Source organism: Cibotium barometz, chromosome 2, assembly GCF_041138505.1.
Source record: "Cibotium barometz isolate CiBa-2024 chromosome 2, ASM4113850v1, whole genome shotgun sequence".
NCBI classification, from domain to species: Eukaryota; Viridiplantae; Streptophyta; class Polypodiopsida; order Cyatheales; family Cibotiaceae; genus Cibotium; species Cibotium barometz.
The window spans coordinates 52058437-52065936 of record NC_141047.1 but is presented as its reverse complement, the minus strand read 5'-3'; positions in this window follow the sequence as shown (position 1 = coordinate 52065936).

Below are 7500 nucleotides of genomic sequence, written 5' to 3'. Positions count from 1 at the left end.
CATAGGTAGCGCAAAGAACTACTTCCATCCAAACCTTAACCATGTATTTAACCATCTCCATGATGAGAGTCTTATTTTGTCTCTCAATAACACCATTTTTCTCTGGTAATAAAGGAGTTATAGCATGATGCTTAATGCCTTTTGTGCCAAAAAATATTTGAACACATTGGACATATATTTTCCCCTCTAAATGGAGAGCTTAAATTTATAATCCAGTTTTATTTTCAACATAGCAACAAAGCGTTAAAAATGAGAAAGTACCTCTATTTTTTTTTCATAGGATAAGACCAGCCGTATTTGCTATAGTCATCAATGAATGTAATAAAGTACAAGTTTTCTCCCAAAGAAGTAGTCCTTTTGGACCACACACATCACTATGTATGAGCTATTTGTGATCAGCTTTGTTTGCTACATTCTTTGGGAAAGGTTGGTGACCAAGTTTACCAAGGATACATCCTTCACAAACATAACTTGGTAGTGGATCAAGCTGAGGAAGATCCTCTAACATTCCATGTTACTACAAAAGCATAAAACCACCAATAAAAGTGTGGCCAAAGCTAGCATGCCATAACTGGGCATCTTTCATTGCATTATTAGAAGTGTCTGACTGCTAGACACCAAGCAAGCAACACCAAACTTATCATATATGTCCAATTTATACAAACAACTGACGGTTAAAGATCTAGTAAGAAAAACCTATTTTTCATGTTCTCTATTACACGAAAAATACATTTATCATCTACAAATTCAACATGAAGACCCTCCTCCCCTCTGGAATCTAGAGTGGACACAGAAAGCAGATTCTTTAGAATTCCTAGGATAAAAAGTACATTTTGAAGACAAATATCCTCACCACTTACAGTATTGAGAACTATCCCATCAGTAGTAAGAACTATCTCACCAATATCTTTATTGACGGGGCAAGAAGCATTGTTGGCACAACGTAACAGTGTGACCACTTTGTGCGGTGTCCATATGTTTGATCAAACGTCTTTGGGAAGTTATGTGCTTAGAAGCACCGCGCTATAAAGTAACTATCAAAGATAGTTGCACTGAGACATGCACCATGTTTGGGATTATAACTGTAAATAGCCATTAGTGATGAGAAGTCTTGATAGACAATGACATTAGTAGAGTTTCTTTGAGCAATGATTGTTAGAAGAAAAACTTCTAGAACGCTTGTAAATTCCTTTTTCTTCTTTTCTTTATTTTGAAGTTTGAAACAATTTTCAACTACCTGGCCGGGCTTCTTGTACTGACAAGTCACCTTCTTTAGCTTTCGAAATCACCCTTAGCCTCGGAAATTTTACTAGAATTTGTCTTCCGTTGAAATTTCTTGCCCTTATCCTTGGCTGTTAAGAGTTTTTTCACTATAGTACTCTTAGAAATATTCTTTTTGGACTATTCCTACTATAAATAATAAGCTAATAAGCTCCTAATAGGTAAGAGGGATTGCAATGCCTCTCAAAGCAGGACATAGGGAAGTATTGAAACCCATATAATATTTATGAAAAGATTTAAGGTTGATGTTAATCATGTTCTTTTCAAAAATGGCTTTATTAATATTTAGAATTTTCTCTCTCAAGTCTTGTGTGTGTGTGTGTGTGTGTGTGTGTGTGTGTGTGTGTATATATACACATACATATATATATACATACATATATATATATATATATATATGTATATATATATACATATGTATGTATGTAGGTATGTAGGTATGTATGTATTTATGTATATATATACATGCATACATATATACATATATATATATATATATATATATATATATATATATATATTTATACATGCATACATATATATATAAACGCATGTATATATATATATGTATGTATATATATATATGTTTATATATATATATATATATATATATATATATATATGTATGTATGTATGTATGTATATGTATATGTATATATATGTATGTATATATGTATATATATGTATATGTATATATATATATATATATATATATATATATATATATATATATATATATATGTATGTATGTATATATATGAATATATATGTATGTATTTATATATATATATACATATATATATATATGTATGTATTTATATATATATATATATGTATGTATATATATATATATATATATATATATATATGTGTGTGTATGTATATATATGAATATATATGTATGTATATATGTATGTATATATATATATATATATATATATATATATATATATATATGTATGTATATATATATATATATATATATATGTACATACATATATATATGTATATATATATATATATATATGTACATACATATATATATATGTACATACATACATATATATATATATGTATGTACATATATATATATATATATATATATATATATATATATATATGTACATACATATATATATGTATGTATGTATGTATATATATATATACATGCATACAAACAAATAAGGATCAGTGGTGGGCAAAATTTGTTAAGAATCAACAAATAATACTGGCACAAGTAATAACCCATCAAACATGTTGATCCTTGCAACAAACAAGGATCAATAGGCAAAATCTATTGAGAAATCAACAAATGCTCGCACAAGTAATAACCCATTAAACATGTATGGAGAATCAACATATGCCTGTTTATCGAATTCCGTCATTGGATGGATAGAATCCTCTGCAAAAATGGCATTGCTCTACTAACAATGATCTTCTTGGTGGAGGATTTTAGAGACGATAAACTTTGCTTTCATCATTAAACATGTATGGAGAAGCAACATATGCCTGTTTATTGAATTCCGTCATTGGATGGATAGAATCCTCTGCAAAAATGGCATTGCTCTACTGACAATGATCTTCTTGGTGAGAGGATTTTAGAGACGATAAACTTTGCTTTCATCACTGTAACCAATAAAAATGCCTTTCATAGCCTTGTCATCGAGCTTAGTTCTGCTTTGTGGTGGCACATGTGCATATGCCAAACAACCAAAAACACGCATATGTTCAACCTTAGGTTTTCAATTGTACCAAGCCTCATAAGGAATGATAGTCTTTAAAGCTTTAGTGGGACACCTATTTAGCACATAGGTAGCACAAAGAACTACTTCCATCCAAACCTTAACCATGTATTTAACCATCTCCATGAGAGTCTTATTTTTTCTCTCAATAACACCATTTTTCTCTAGTATTAAAGGAGTTATACCATGACGCTTAATGCCTTTTCTGTCAAAAAATATTTGAACACATTGGACATATATTTCCCCCTCTAAATGGAAAGCTTAAATTTATAATCCAGTTTTATTTTCAACATAGCAACAAAACGTTAAAAATGAGAAAATACCTCTAATTTTTTTTCATAGGGTAAGACCAGCCGTATTTGCTATAGTCATCAATGAATGTAATAAAGTACAAGTTTTCTCCCAAAGAAGTAGTCCTTTTGGACCACACACATCACTGTGTATGAGCTATTTGTGATGAGCTTTGTTTGCTACATTCTTTGGGAAAGGTTGGTGACCAAGTTTACCAAGGATACATCCTTCACAAACATAACTTGGTAGTGGATCAAGCTGAGGAAGATCCTCTAACATTCCATGTTACTACAAAAGCATAAAACCACCAATAAAAGTGTGGCCAAACCTAGCATGCCGTAACTGGGCATCTTTCATTGCATTATTACAAGTGTCTGCAGACACCAAAGCAAGCAACACCACACTTATCATACATGTCCAATTTATACAAACAACTGGCGGTTAAAGATCTAGTAAGAAAAATCTATTTTTCATGTTCTCTATCACACGAAAAATGCATTTATCATCTACAAATTCAGCATTAAGACCCTCCTCTCCCCTGGGATCTAGAGTGGACACAGAAAGCAGACTCTTTAGAATTCCTAGGATAAAAGTACCTTTTGAAGATAAATATCCTCACCACTTACAGTATTGAGAACTATCCCACCACTTTCAGTAGTAAGAACTATCTCACCAATATCTTTATTGAGACGGGGCAAGAGGCGTTGTTGGCACAACGTAACAGTGTGACCACTTTGTGCGGTGTCTATATGCTTGATCAAATTTCTTTGGGAAGTTATGTGTTTAGAAGCACCGTGCTATAAAGTAACCAACTATCAGAGATAGTTGCACGGAGACATGCACCATGTTTGGGATTACAACTGTAAATAGCCATTAGTGATGAGAAGTCTTGATAGACAATGACATTAGTAGAGTTTCTTTGAGCACTGATTGTTAGAAGAAAAACTTCTAGAACACTTGTTAGATTCCTTTTTCTTCTTTTCTTTATTTTGAAGTTTGAAACAATTTTCGACTACATGGCTGGGCTTCTTGCAATACGAACAAGTCACCTTCTTTAGCTTTCGAAATCACCCTTCGCCTCGGAAGTTTTACTAGAATTAGTCTTCCGTTGAAATTTCTTGCCCTTATCCTTGGGTTGTTAGAGCTTTCTCACTGCTAGAACTCTTAGAAATATTCTTTCTGAACTGTTCCTCCTATAAATAATAAGCTAATAAGCTCCTAATAGAGAGGGGCTGCAATGCCTCTCAGGACATAGGGAAGTATTGAAACCCATATAATTTTTAGGCAAAGATGTAAGGGTGTTGTTACTTATGTTCTTTTCAAAATAGGCTTAATATTTAGAATTTTCTCTCTCAAGTCTTGTGTGTGTGTGTGTGTGTGTATACATATATATATATATACATATATATATATATACATACATACATATATATATATATATATACATACATACATATATATACATACATACATATATATATATACATACATACATACATACATACATACATAAATATATATATATATATATACATACATACATACATACATACATACATATATATATATATATACGTATGTATGTATGTATGTATGTATGTATGTATATATATATATGCATACATACATACATATATATATATATATATATATATATATATATACACACACACACACATATATACATACATATATATATATGTATGTATATATATATGTATATATATGTTTGTGTGTGTGTGTATATATATATATATATATATATATATATACATGCATGCATGTATGTATATATATGTGTGTGTGTGTGTGTGTGTGTGTGTGTGTGTGTGTGTGTGTGTGTGTGTGTATACATATATATACATCTATATATATATATACATCTATATATATATATATATATATATATATATATATATATATATATAGATAAGACTTTTGTGAAAAGATTTGCCACATTGTCATATGTACTACAATAGATTAGATTGATCTCTCCAACATAGAGTCTCTCTCTATCATAGTGATAATTCACTTTAATGTGCTTGGTCTCCGAGCATGAAAGACGTGATTCTTTGTAAGTGCCATTGCATTGTGACTAACGTGAGAATAGGAGTAGGGGTGTCTAAGGGGACACAAAGATCCTCAATTAATCTTCTTAACCATACACATTTGAATGGCACAGTGAATGCTACTTTGTATTCAACTTCATACGATGATGTTACCATAGTTGGTTGTTTCTTACTTAGCCAATATATGCATAAAGTTCTAAGAAAGAAACAGTTTCTAGATGTGGATTATCGTGTATTGTAATCACCTGCCCAATCGGAATCATTGAAGGTCTATAGTTCTAAATTACCCCCTTGGCATAGAACAATCCAATAGATCTTGAGTGCCTTGCAAGTATTTGAAGATACATTTAACTTTGAATGTTGTGACACATCATACTAGATGTCTGGCTGTGAGTTGTACAAATAGATTAGGCATCCAACAACTTGATCATAAGTTGAATGATTCATCAATTGTGCAGACTAAGTTTTACACCAGGTTCCATTGGTGTAGAATTTGGTTTGCAACTTTTAATATTGAACCTCTTGAGCAGTGATGTACTGCTTAATGGCTATACCATCGTCTTATTGTATAAACTACCTACCCAAATAGTAGTGCAAAAAACCAAGATTTGATATCTCAAAATTTGAGGCAAGTTCAACCTTGAAGGCTGTAATGAAATCCTCATCAATGGTGCCAATCACTAGCATGTCATCTACATAAAAATTTACAATAAGCAAATCATGCTTGTCCTTTTTCACATATAAAGTGTTTTTTGTAGGATTGTTTTAAAATCCATATCCAGCCAAATAGGCTTGGATCTTCTGGAACCAAGCTCTGGCAGCTTATTTCAAACTATATAAGGCTCAGGGAACTTGTATACATGTTGTTCTTGACCAGGTCGGGCAAATCCTCTACTGGTTGACTTGCACTTCTTCTTGCAAGTCAACAATCAGAAACATTGTTTTGATGTTGAATTGGTACACTTTCCATCCATGATGGGCTACCAAAGAAATAACAAATCGAATAGTGGTCATAGGGGAAGTAGTTTCATTATAATCAATCCCTTTCTACTGGGCATAACCACCAACAACTCTGGTTTTGAATCTATCAACAATGAATCCATATACCTTTCTTTTGACTTTGAAAACCCACAAAGTACCACCAACAGCTTTCTTGCCAAGTGGTAGATCTACAAAATCCCAAGTACCATTTTTCTAAATGGAATGAATTTTTTCTTACATAGCTTTCACCCACTTTGGATCTTCTTGAGCCTCTTCAAAATACTCAGGTTCATCTACACCATGTAGAGAACTAAGAACTACAAGCAAAACGATATTTATTGAAGAAATGGTTCAAGCACTGTATCTAGTTCTACTCTACAAAGGAGCATACAATTTTCTATCTTGCAAAGGTGCTTCTAATCCATCTAGGCATAACCCTAGATTCATTGATTGTTGATCTTTCAACATGTATTGCATCTTCTAGTTTTGATCTGAAGTTGGTGCATCAAATATTTGAGCATTCCCCAAATATTTAAGCATTCCCCCCTTGCAAACAAATAAGGATCAGTGGGCAAAATTTGTTGTTTTGAGAATCAACAAATAATACTGGCACAAGTAATAACCCATCAAACGTTGATCCTTGCAACAAACAGGCAAAATCTATTGAGAAATCAACAAATGCTCGCACAAGTAATAACCCATTAAACATGTATGGAGAATCAACATATGCCTATTTATTGAATTCCGTCATTGGATGGATAGAATCCTCTGCAAAAACGGCATTCCTCTACTGACAATTATCTTCCTGGTGAGAGGATTTTAGAGACGATAAACTTTGCTTTCATCACTATAACCAAGAAAAATGCATTTCATAGCCTTGTAGTTCTGCTATGTGGTGGCACGTGCATATGCCAAACAACCAAAGACACACATATGTTCAACCTTAGGTTTTCAATTGTACCAAGCCTCATAAAGGAGTGATGGTCTTTAAAGCTTTAATGTGACACCTATTTAGCACATAGGTAGCACAAATAACTACTTCCATCCAAACCTTAACCATGTATTTAACCATCTCCATGAGAGTCTTATTTTCTCTCTCAATAGCACATAGGTAGCACAAAGAACTACTTCCATCC